The sequence below is a fragment of the Mandrillus leucophaeus genome, unplaced genomic scaffold, assembly GCF_000951045.1.
Source record: "Mandrillus leucophaeus isolate KB7577 unplaced genomic scaffold, Mleu.le_1.0 Scaffold121, whole genome shotgun sequence".
Taxonomy (NCBI): Eukaryota; Metazoa; Chordata; class Mammalia; order Primates; family Cercopithecidae; genus Mandrillus; species Mandrillus leucophaeus.
In genome coordinates this window covers 185,025-198,627 of record NW_012100432.1, presented here as the reverse complement: position 1 = coordinate 198,627, position 13,603 = coordinate 185,025, and positions in this window count along the sequence as shown.

Sequence of the window (13,603 nt, the reverse complement as noted above, 5' to 3'; positions counted from 1 at the left end):
TATGCTAAATCTTCAGCCATCCTTGGTATTGTCAGACCCCATAAATTTAAGGAAAGTAAAAAAATATTTTATTGTGATCTTAATTTCCATTTCTCTGCTTACTACAAAGGTTTAGCACATTTTCATAAGGTGATTCATCATATATGTTTTCTCTTCTGTGAACTGCTTGTTGATGACCGTTGCCCATCTTCCTATTGCATTATCTTCCTGAGTCATATAATTATGTGTCTGTTTATACAGTACATTCACATAAACTTTTCCATTGTATATATCATGAATATTCTCTCTCAGTTTATGGCTTATCTTTTTATTCTCTTCACAGTAAATAGTGAAAGGATTTGTCAGTCTTTTCCTTAATGGTTGATATGGTTTGGCTCTGTGTCCCCACCCAAATCTCATCTTGAATTGTACTCCCATAATTCCCACATATTGTGGGAGGTACCCAGTGGGAAATAATTTGAGTAATGGGGGCTGTGTCCCCCATCCTGTTCTCATGGTAATGAAAAAGTCTATGAGACCTGATGGTTTTATCAGAGGTTTCTGCTATTGCATCTTCCTCATTTTCTCTTGCCACTGTCACGTAAAAAGTGCCTTTTACCTCCCACCATGATACTCACCATGGCCTCCCCAGCCATGTGGAACTGTAAGTCCAATTAAACCCCTTTTTCTTCCCAGTCTCGGGTATGTCTTTTTAGCAGCATAAAAGCAAACTAATACAATGGTTATACTAGTTTGAATAGTGTTCCCCCAAAATTCATGTCCACCAGAATCTGTGGATGTGACCTTATTTAGAATAGGGTTGATACAGGTCACACTGGATTAGGGTGGACCCCAAATCAAAACACTGTTGTTCTCTTAAAAGAAGAGAGAAATTCAGACACAGAGACAGAGGAGACACAGGGAAGACAGTCATATGACAAAGAAAGAAGACACTGGAATGGTGCAGCTGTAAGCCAAGGAATGCTAAGGACTGCCAGCTAACATCAGAAGTTGCAGAGGCAAGGAAGGACTTCCCCAGATATTCAGAGGGAGCATGAGCCTGCTGACACCATGACCTCGGACTTGCAGCCTCCGGAAATGTGAGAGGAGAAATTTCTATGTTGTAAGCCACGTAGTTTGTGGTAATTTGTTATAGCAGCCACAGAAAACAAATAGAAAAATTTTTTACATCTGAAAGCTGTGAAGATACCCTGTAGATTACCTTCTGAAGTTTTAAAGACTTGTCTTCACATTTAAATGTTTTTAATTTATCAAATACTGACTTTGCTTATGGATGTGAGGCAGGGATTTAATTGTATTGATTTTATTGTTTAGGTTTTGTTCTTTTGTTTGTTTTCAGGTAATAAATTTTTCCAGTACCATTTCCAATACCATTTACTGAAATGTTCATTTTTCTTTTATTAATTCACAAAGCAACGATCACATACTAAGGTGCGTTATTAGAGTGGGTTTCTTTTTAGGATCTTGAGTCTGTTTCAATGGCTAATTTGCCTACCACACTATTCTGGGCAAATAATTGTAACTTTATTATAGTTGTTCTTATGTGGTAAAGCTAGACCTTTCACATTCCTCCCTTTGTTTTGTTTTGGTTTTTCAGGAGTCTCTTGATTGTTCCTGGTCATTTGATCTTCCATTAAAATATAAAACCAGCTTATAAATCATTTCTTAAATGTCTGTTGGGATTGTGATTAAAATTTAATCTCTAGATCAACATGGAAGAATTAATATTTTTACAATATTAAGCCTTTGTATTCATAACTTTTATTGTCTATATTTTTAAATAAAGTAATAAAGTACTATATTTCTCCACGTTTTGCACATTTACTGCTAAATTTACCCCTAAGTACCACACATACTTTGCTGCTAATATAATATTACCTTCTCAAAATTATGTATCCTAAATTTTTGGTTAGTGTATATAAATGCAATTTTGGACTGCAGGTGTTACATCCATTCACCTCTCTACCTTCTATTATTTTGACATATATATAGATATATACATGTATATATAGAGATACCTACATTATAAATATATACACATATATATATCTCATATATATATATATAGAGAGAGAGAGAGATCTTTCAATTTTTTGTATGGATAATCACGTGCCAAAAAATGATAAGAGCATGATGTTTTTCTTTTCCATCTTTTACATTTTTTTCCTCTTTCTTTCCATGCTGCACTGGCTGGGACCTGCACCACAATGTTGGATAGAAGTAGTAAAAATGAGCATCCTTGCCTTGTTTGAGGTTTTAAAGATAACGTTTTTAATGTTTTACTATTAAGAATTATATTTACTGTAGGAGTTTTTTGGTACTCTTTAATAGATTAAAGAAATTTCCTTTTTATTCATAATTTGCTAAAAGTTTCATCACAAATAAATGTGGAATTTGTTAAGTGCTTGTCTGACATCTGTTGAAATCATGTTGTTTTAATCCTTAAATACATTAATGTGGAAATTACATGAATAAACTTTTAATTTTAACTCACTTGTGAATTTTTGGAATAAACTCAGCTCAGTTTTGGTGCATTACCCTTTGTGTAGATTGCTGAACTTTATTTTTCTAAAACAGATTGCTGAATTTCATTTTTCTAATATTTGGGGTAATGTCTTTGCATTTATATTTTGAGTAAGATCACTTCTTGTTTCCATTTTGGATCATAGAATGAAATTATGTGATAGTATCCTTTTTTTGTATCTTGTGAAATAATTTTTATAAAATTGTAATGATTCGTTCCATAAAGTTTTGTAGAATATCCTATAAAGCCATCTAAATCTGGTGTTTTCTTGGTTTGAAAAAAGAAATTTATAAAGCTAAATCATACAAGGTTTGAATGACATAATTAATAAGCCTGAATCTATAGAAGACTATTTTATGAAGTACATATATGTTTAGAGTTATGTCTTGGGCCTATCAAGTTGATAAGCCACATTCTTCTTAAACCAATGTGAAACTTTCGTAAAATCTTACCATGATCTAGGCTAAAGAGCAAGACTCGGCCCATTTTAAGGAATCAGCACTATTAAAAAGATTAACAAAACAGATAATTCTAATGAGATGGATGCCTGACAGACCTTTCAGTAAAGGATAAAGTTCTGTAAATCTCCTCCTGTGATGTTAGATTTGTCGGTTTCTTTCTGTAGTTGTAGCAATTTTTGCTTTATATATGTTGAGACTATTTTGTAAAGTACATACATATTTAGAATTATATCTTCTAGTGAGTTGAGATTTACTTTTAGTAAATGATTTTTGTCTCTAAGAATATTTTAAATTAAAAAATTCGGGTACATAGCAAGCGTATACATGAGTTATTTTTATATAGTCCTTCAGTACATAAAAATTACATCAGGGCAAATGGGGGTATCCATCACCTCAAACATCGATCCTTTGTGTGATAAACAATCCTATTATACTCTTTCAGTTATTTTTAAATATATAATTAAATTATTATTGACTATAGTCACACTGTTGTGCTATCAAATATGAGATCTTATTCATTCTCTCCTACTATGTTTTTGTAACCATTAACCATCCCCACTCTCCCCAGCAAGCACCACCACTACCTTTCCCAGGCTCTGAGAATCATCCCTTTACTCCCTGTCTCTATGAGTTCAATTGTTTTAAGTTTCCAGTTCCCATAATATGTGAGAGTATGCAAAGTTTGTTTTTCCATGCCTGTCCTATTTCATTTAACATAATGACCTCCAGTCCCATCCACGTTGATGCAAATGACAGGATCGGATTGTTTTTGTGTGTTTTTTATTTTACTTTAAGTTCTGGATACGTATGCAGAACGTACAGGTTTGTTTCTTCGGTACATATGTGCCATGGTGGTTTGCTGCATCTATCAACCCATCATCTAGGTTTTAAGCCCCACATGCATTCGCTATTTGTCCTAATGCTCTACTTCCCCTTGCTCCCCACTCCCGACAGGCCCTGGTGTTTGTTGTTCCCCTCCCTGTGTCCGTGTGTTCTCTTTGTTCAACTCCCACTTATGAGTGAGAACATGAGGTGCTTGGTCTTCTGTAGGTGTGTCAGTTTGCTGAGGATGATGGCCTCCAGCTTCATCCATGTTCCTGCAAAGAACATGGTATCAGTCTTTTTTATGACTGTATAGTATTCCATGGTGTATATGTACCACATTTTCTTCATCCAGTCTATAATTGATGGGCATTTGGGTTGGTTCCATGTCTTTGCTATTGTAAACAGTGCTGCAATGAACATACATGTGCATGTGTGTCTTCATAGTAGAATGATTTATATTCATTTGGGTATATACCCAGTAATGGGATTGCTGGGTCAAATGGTATTTCTGGTTCTAGATCCTTGAGGAATCCCCACATTGTCTTCCACAATGGTTGAACTAATTTACACTCCTAGCAACAGTGTAAAAGCATTACTATTTCTCCACAGCCTCGCCAGCATCTGTTGTTTCTTGACTTTTTAATAATCACATTTTGACTGATGTGAGATGGTATCTCATTGTGGTTTTGATTTGCATTTATTTGGTGATCAGTGATGTTGAACTTTTTTTCTTGGTTGTTGGCTGGATAAATGTCTTCTTTTGAGAAGTTTCTGTGCATATCCTTTGCCCTCTTTTTGATGGGGTTGCTTTTTTCTTGTAAATTTAAGCTCCTTGTCGATTCTGGATATTAGACCTTTGTCAGATGGGTAGACTGCAAACGATTTTTTCCCATTCTGTATGTTGCCTGATCACTCTGATGCTAGTTTATTTGCTGCGCAGAAGCTCTTTAGTTTAATTATATCCCATTTATTAATTTTGGCTTTTGTTGCAATTGCTTTTAGGGTTTTCATCATGAAGTTTTTGCCCATGCCTATATCCTGAATGGTATTGCCTAGGTTTTCTTCAGGGTTTTTATGGTTTTGGGTTTTACATTTAAGTCTTTAATACTCCTTGAGTTAATTTTTATATAAGTTGTAAGAAAGGGGTCTACTTTCGGGTTCCTGCGTATGGCTACCTGGTTTTCCCAGCACCACTTATTAAACAGGGAATCTTTTTCCCATTGCTTGTTTTTGTCAGGCTTGTTGAAGATCAGATAGTTGTAGATATGTGATGCTGTTTCTGAGGTCTCTGTTCTGTTCCATTGGTCTATATGTCTGTTCTGGTACCAGTATCATGCTGTTTTGATTACTGTAGCCTTGCAGTATAGTTTGAAGTCAGGTTGAGTGATGCCTGCAGCTTTGTTCTTTTTTCTTAGGATTGTCTAGGCTATCATATTGTTTTTTATGGCTGAATAGTACTGCATTATGGATATGTACCACATTTTCTTTATTCATTTGTCTATTGATTGGCACTTAGGTTGTTTCCAAATCTTGGCTATTGTGAATAATACTGCAAAAAAAAAAAAAACGAGAGTAAAAGTATCTTTTCAATATACTGATTTCCTTTCTTCTGGGTATACACCTAGCAGTGGGATTGCTAGATCACATAGTTGCTATATTTTTTAGTTTTTTGAGGAAACTCCAAGCTGTCCTCCATAGTTGTGGCACTAATTTACATTCCCTCCAACAGTGTACAAGGGCTCCCTTTTCTCCGCATCTTCACCAGCATTTGTTATTTTCTGTCTTTTGGATATAAGCCATTTTAACTGGGGTGAGATAACATCCCATTGTAGTTTTAATTTGCATTTCTCTCATGATGATGTTTAGCATCTTTTCATGTGTCTGTTTGTCATTTGTATGTCTTCTTTTGAGAAATGTCTAGTCAGATTTTTTGCCCATTTTTAAATCAGAACATTAATTTTTTTTTCCTATAGAGTTGTTTGAGCTCCTTATATATTCTGGTTACTAGTCTCTTGTCAAATAGGTAGTTTGCAAGATTCTGATTCTAATTCTGTTGGTTGCTCTTCACTTTGTTGATCGCATCCTTTGCTGTTCAGAAGCTTTTTAACTTCATGTAATCCCATATGTCCATTTTTGCTTTGGTTGCCTTTACTTATAGGGTATTACTCAAGAAATCATTGCCCAGTCCAATGTCCTTAAGAGTTTTTCCCAGTGTTTTTGTGTAGTAGTTTCATAGGTTGAGGTCTTAAAGTCTTTAGTTCATTTTTACGTTATTTTTCTGTATGGTGAGAGATAGTAGTCTAGTTTTATTCTTCTGAATCTGGATATCCAGTTTTTCAGCACCATTTGTTGAAGAAATTGTTCTTTCCCCCAAGATATGTTCTTGGCACTTTTGTAAAAAGTGAGTACACTGTATGGATTTATTTCTGGGTTCTCTGTTCTTTTCCATTGGTCTACGTGTATGTTTCTAAGCCAGTACAATGCTGCTTTGGTTACTATAGATCCATAGTATAATTTAAAGTCACGTAATGTAATTCTTCCAGTTTTATTCATTGTAGCCAAAACTTAGGGTAGCTTTGGCTATTCTGGGTCTTTGCAATAAATCTGTACATTACTTTGAGTAGTATAGGTGCTTTAACAATATTGATTCTTCCAATCCATGGATATGGAATATCTTTTCTTTTTTTTTTTTTTTGTCTTTAATTTCTGACATCAATGTTTTATAATTTTCATTGTAGAGATCTTTCTTGGTTAAATTAGTTCCTAAGTATTTAATTGTACTTGTAGCTATTGTAAATGGGATTACTTTCTTGATTTCTTTTTCTGATTGTTCACTATTGGCATATAGATATGCTACTAATTTTTTATGTTGATTTTGTGTGCTACAAATTTACTGAATTTGTTTATCAGTTCTAACAGTTTTTTGATGGAGTCTTTAGTTTTTTCCAAATGTAAGATCATAACCTGCAAACAAGGATAATTAGACGTCTTCCATTTTAACCCATTTATGCCTGAGGTTGCAATTTTTTTAATTTGAAAAATCAGACTTTGGTGATGACCTTAAGCAGTAGGATATAAATAACTCCCACACGTTTAGCGTTCCAATAATGGAACACTAGGCATAAATGGGTTTTGAATGCCCTTTATATCTTTCTCCTGTCTGATTACTCCAGCTAGGATTTCCAGTACTATGTTGAATAACACTGGTGAAAATAGACATGCTTGTCATGTTCCCCATTTTAGAGGAAAGGCTTTCAGTCTTTCCTCATTCAGTACGATACTAGCTATGAGTCTGTCACTATAGCTTTTATTATATTGAGGTACATTCCTTCTATAACCAGTATTTTTAAAGTTTTTATCATGAGAGGATGTCGAATTTTTAAAAAATTTTTTCACCGTCAATTGAAACGATCACATGGTTTTTCTCCTTCATTTTGTTAGTACGATGTATCACACTGATTGATTTGCATATATTGAATCATTCTTGCATCCTTGGAATAAATCCCATTTGGTCATGATGAATTACCTTTTTAATGTGTCGTTGAATTTAATTTTCTAATATTTTGTTAAGGTTTATTGCATCAATATTCATCAGGGATGTTGGTCTGTAGTGTTTGTTTGCTTGTTTCTTTGATGTGTCTTTGTCTGGTTTTGGTATTAGAGTAATACTGGCCTTGTAGAATGAGCTTGGAAGTATTCCCTCCTCCTCCATTTTTCTGGAATAGTTTGGGTAGGATTGGTATTAGTTCTTTAAATGTTCAGTAGAATTTAGCAGTGAAGATATTGGGTCCTGGGCTTTTCATCACTGGTAGACATTTTATCAGGACTTTGATCTCACTACTAGTTATTGGTCTGTTCAGCCTAAAAATTTTTTAATCAATTAATTTTTTTCTGTATTGATTTACATACATTAGCCTCGTATTTGTCTTTTCTAGCACAGTTCTAACATCAAAGAGTTGGCCATACTGTATGCAAACATAGACTTTTACTTGGTAAATACCTGATTATTTTAAATAGCTTCCTTATTGCTCACTTATGTTTATTTCATCTTTTATTTCTTTAAATATTTCATAAAGTAATTTTGTATTTTGTTTCGGATATTCCCATATTAAATAATTAGGTGTCTAAATCTGATTGTTTGCTTACTTTTGCTGACTCTCACCCATGGTGGTTTTTGGACTCCTATTGGTTGACCTCAGTGAATTGGAACCCTAGGGGGTTATACTGGGGATACTTTTCACCATGTGGGATTTGCTTCTGGACTTGTTAAGAACCAGAAGATGCTATTAGCCAGGAATAACTTTAGACCCTTTAAGGGCACAGGCTAAATCTAGGAATATAATGTTCTGCTCATGTAGTCATCCTTGATAATCATATTCTCCTGACATTTAGAGATGGACAATACTCAAGCGTATGCATACATAATTTCTGATGATGTATCAGATGCCTCTTCTACAGCACTTTATATAACTTCTTTGTACCATCTCTCACTCTAGCCACTGATACCGTAATGGCCTCTCCCAAGTTTTGATGAGCTTCATACTGGTACAACCTTACAGTGACTCATGCCTTTTTAAAGTCAGATCAATTTCCAACATTTTATGCTTTTCATTTTCTGTGTCATAGAATATACCCAAGAGTTCCTTGAAGGTGAAATTTTGCCCCACTTCATGTACCTCTTGCTTCCTGGCCCAAATTTATCTAAGACACTATGCCACAGGGTGCCTACAAGAAGTTGCTTAATTCTTGGAAATGTGGGATAGTTAATGCCATGGGGCTACTTCTGACCCCTAGGGGCTGGAAACATACAGATAAACGTTTCTCCATCCTCAAGATTAATACCTCAGAAACGCATTTCAAAGGGTCTAGTACCAGAGTGTCCCTTAATAGCAGCCAACCCTATAACTCATCCTTATATTGGCTTTCTTTATTTCCCTGTTCATCAAGCTTATCTATTTCTCCTGCTCCCTGGATCATTTCTCCAGTAAGCTTACTGCACTCAGAACTTTGTTTCATACTCTGATTCCTGGTCAACCTATCCTAAAACAGAACAAGATTAGGAAGAAAATAAAACAGAGTAAAATAATAGAGTAATTGGAGATGAGGAGAAGAAGCTCAAAGAGCCTTTTAGGAAGACAGGACAGTTGAGCTGAGATCCAGAGGTATAAAGGGAGTCAACCCCATGGGAATGTGGGTGCTGTCTTCTAAATGCAGAAACAACTGGTGACAAAGCTCTGAGGTGAAAAGAAATAGAAAGAAAATCAACGCAGTAGGAAAGGAAGTTAAAGGATTGGTCAAGGTCTACTAGAAGACCTTATCAGCCACTGTAGAGAATCTGGGATTCATTCTGATTGGATCAAGAAGGCTTTTGAGAGTTATGGGAAGGAGAATAAGACAATCTGATTTGTACATGGTCAAGAAACCTGCTAGGCAGTCCTAAGAGTCAGATCTCAAAAACTGTGTTCATTGTTTAAAAATACATATAATTCACATTGTGGTGGCTCACATCAGGGATCCCAGCACTTTGGGAGGCTGAGGCAGGTGGATAACCTCAGGTCAGGAGTTCGAGACGAGCCTGGTCAACATGGTGAAACCCCATCTCTACTAAAAATACAAAAATTAGCTGGGCATGGTGGCGGGTGCCTGTACTCCTAGTTACTCGAAAGTCTGAGGCAGGAGAATCTCTTGAACTCGAGAGACAAAGGTTGCAGTGAGTCAAGATCACACCATTGCACTCCAGCATCAGTGACAAGAGCAAAACTCTGTCTCAAAACATATATATACACATATATATATATCTCGCCACACATACTGAGAACAATTTGAACTTGTTCTGAATTCATAATCTTCGTTTTGTATTTGAGAAAATTTCCTCATGTCTATCTTCTATTAGTTTGTATCTGAAGCCACATTACCTCTTCAGCTAATGTAGCAATCTTTGATGCTAAAAATAAACATCCTGGTATATAAATATCTGACTGTGTCTCTATTTCCAGGTGACATAATCCAAGTAGTAAAATTATTAGGCCAGAAATGGTAATTTTTTCTATTCCCTGTTACATTCAATCAACTTATCCTAAATGAGGAGTTTGATTTATTAATTTCTACTCCTGCTAGCCTTGTTTGAAAATGCTCACCTCACTGCAAAGTCACCAGCACTCAGCCCAAGTGGTCCTTCCTTTGACAGGCAATCTGAGAGTATAAAAATGACCACACAAACTGAAACTGTACAAAGGGATCTTAATAGCCAATAGAAAAATGGCAATTATTCTATGACCTTCAAAACTTTTTGTTAAATCATTAAAACTTACTCTCAGTTATAAATGTATAGAGAAATTTAAAAGACAGTAAAATGCATATATTTAGTAGAACACTAAACATTAGAAACATTGAAAAGTAAGGTGTGCTATGAACTTAATTGTGTTCCCTCCTCAAATTCATATGTTGAAACTTTAATCCTCAAAGTGACTGTATTTGAAAATAGGGCTTTCAGGAGGTAACTAAAGTTAGATGATGTCCTCAGGGTGAATCTTATCTTACGTGATTGGTGACCTTATAAGAAGAGAAGGAGAGAGAGATCTCTCTCTTCCCTCACTTGCATAAAGAGAGATCATGTGACACAGTGAGATAACAGCTGCCTATAAACTGAGAGAAGCAGCCTTGGAATAAAATCTACTTAGCCAGCCCTTTGATTTTAAACTTCCCAGACTCCAGAACTATGAGAAATAAATTCCTGTTGTTTAAATCACCGAGTCTATTGTATTTTGTTATGATAGCCTGATATAAGACAAGGTATTTTATTTCTCTATTAAAAGGAAAACAAAAAGTTGGGCATGGTGGCTTGTACCTATAATCCCAATTACTTGGGAGGCTGAGACAAGAGGATTGCTTGAACCCAGAAGTTCAAAACCATCCTGGGCAACACAGGGAGACCTCATCTCTAAAAAAAAAAAAAAACAAACAAACAAACCAAAAAAAACCATAAAAAAATTCTACAAGTGCAGTGGCGCACACCTGTAGTCCCAGCTACTTGGGAGGCTGACTTGGGAGGATCTCTTGAGCCCAGGAGTTTAAGGCTTCAATGAGCTATGATTGTGCCACTGTACTCCAGGCTGAGCAACAGAGCAAGACCGACCCCAACTCTAAAACCAAACAAACGAACTTATCAAGAGTAGTTTAACCAGTGCTTGCCTTCCTCTTCTCATCACAGAACTTCTATACTCAAGCCGAATCTTTTCTATACCTTGGCAAATTGTCATACTCCATTTTAAATCTCAATTGGCTTCCAACATTTTATCCTTCAGGATTTCAATGTCATGAAATATCTTCAGGAGTTTCTTGAATGTGAAAATTTTTTCCTAATGTCACCTTCTCTAGGACATCTTCATACTTTCACATCAATCACTTTTCTCGTTTACATTGACAAGTTCACCTTCACTAAGTTCCACTGGCTATATATGTAGAATCTCTCAAATGGTGGTAGTGTTAATATTCCTACAGTTAGCTCTTTCTTCTCTGATTTCACCCACATTCAATTTTCATTTCAGTTCCAGTATTATCGTTTTTTGTTTCCTTCCTCCATTTTCATATTTATTGGCCAATTTCTTAATTCAGCTATCCATTTCTGTAAAATGTCATGTGGTTCTATGACTGGCAGACAAGAGGCAACACAACTACATGCATTGCTGTCTGTGCATAATCTAAATAACAGGTGCACAGTGACCAATTGCCAACGGGCTTTGAAAGGAATGACATCATGGGTCTCTAGTTATGATTCTCATCTCTTATTTATGTAGTGATTTGTAGATTGAAGAACTAGTAAGAGAAGACTGGAATTCACACAATTACAGTTAATATTCTGTGGTAACTGAAATTTGAACTGTTTTTGGAGGGCTGGTGTTAGTAAATTAACTGGTGGTGAATGAAATTTGTGCATGTCACTACCACACAAAACAAATACTGACTATATTATAATGTTTTTCATCGTCATCATTTAGATAGATGAAAGGTGACAAGTCTTGGCTTTTTTTTTTTTAATTATGCATTAAGTTCTAGGGTATATGTGCACAATGTGCAGGTTTGTTACATAGCTATACATATGCCATGTTCGTTTGCTGCACCCATCAACTCGTCATTTACATTAGGTATTCCTCCTAATGCTATCCTGCCCCAGCCCCACAACCCCCAACAGGCCTCTGTGTTTGATGCTCCCCGCCCTGTTTCCATGTGTTCTTGTAGTTCAACTCCCACCTATGAGTGAGAATATGCGGTGTTTGGTTTTCCATCCTTGTGATAATTGGCTTAGAATGATGGTTTCCAGCTTAATCCATGTCCCTGCAAAGGACATGAACTCATCCTTTTTTATGGCTGCATAGCATTCCATGGGGTATATGTGTCACATTCTCTTAATCCATTCTATGCATGACGGACATTTGGATTGGTTCCAAGTCTTTGCTATTGTGAATAGTACCACAATAAACATATATGTGCATGTGTCTTTATAATAGCATGATTTGTAATCCTTTGGGTATATACCCAGTAATGGGATTGCTGGGTCAAATGGTATTTCTGGTTCTAGATCCTTGAGGAATTTCCACACTGTCTTCCACAATAGTTGAACTAATTTACACTCCCACCAACAGTGTAAAAGCATTTCTCTCTCTCCACATCCTCTCCTGCATCTGTTGTTTCCTGACTTTTTAATGATCACCATTCTAACTGGTGTGAAATGGTGTCTCATTGTGGTTTTGATTTGCATTTCTCTGATGACCAGTGAGGATGAGAATTTTTTCATATGTCTGTTGGCTGCATAAATGTCTTCTTTTGAGAAGTGTCTGTTCATATCCGTTGACCACTTTTTGATGGGGTTGTTTTTTTCTTGTAAATTTGTTTAAGTTCTCTGTGGATTCTGGATATTAGCCCTTTGTCAAATGGGTAGATTGCAAAGATTTTCTCCCATCATGTAGGTTGCCTGTTCACTCTGATGATAGTTTCTTTTGCTGTGCAGAAGTTCTTTAGTTTAATTCGATCCCATTTGTCAATTTTGACTTTTGTTCCCATGGCTATTCATGTTTTAGTCATGAAGTCTTTGCCCACGCCTATGTCCTGAATGGTATTGCCTAGGTTTTCTTCTAGGGGTCTTACATTTAAGTCTTTAATCCATCTTGAGTTAATTTTTGTATACAGTGTAAATGAGGAATCCAGTTTCAGCTTTCTATATATGGCTAGCCAGTTTTCCCAGCACCATTTATTAAATAGGGAATCCTTTACCCATTGCTTGTTTTTGTCAGGTTTGTCAAAGATCATATAGTTGTAGACACGTGGCATTATTTCTGAGGCCTCTGTTCTGTTCCATTGGTCTATCTCTCTGTTTTGGTACCAGTACCATGCTGTTTTGAGTACTGTAGCCCTGTAGTATAGTTTGAAGTCAGGTAGCATGATGCTTCCAGCTTTGTTCTTTTAGCTTAGGATTGTCTTGGCTATGCAGGCTATTTTTGGTTCCATGGGAACTTTAAAGTAATTTTTCCAATTCTGTGAAGAAAGTCATTGGCAACTTGATGGAGATGGCATTGAATCTGTAAATTACCTTGGGCAGTATGGCCATTTTCACGATATTGATTCTTTCTATTCATGAGTATGGAATATTCTTCCATTTGTTTGTGTCCTCTTTTATTTCGTTGAGTAGGGGTTTGCAGTTCTCCTTGAAGAGGTCCTTCTCATCCCTTGTAAGTTGGATTCCTAGGTATTTTATTCTCTTTGTAGTAATTGTGAATGGGAGTTCACTCATGATTTG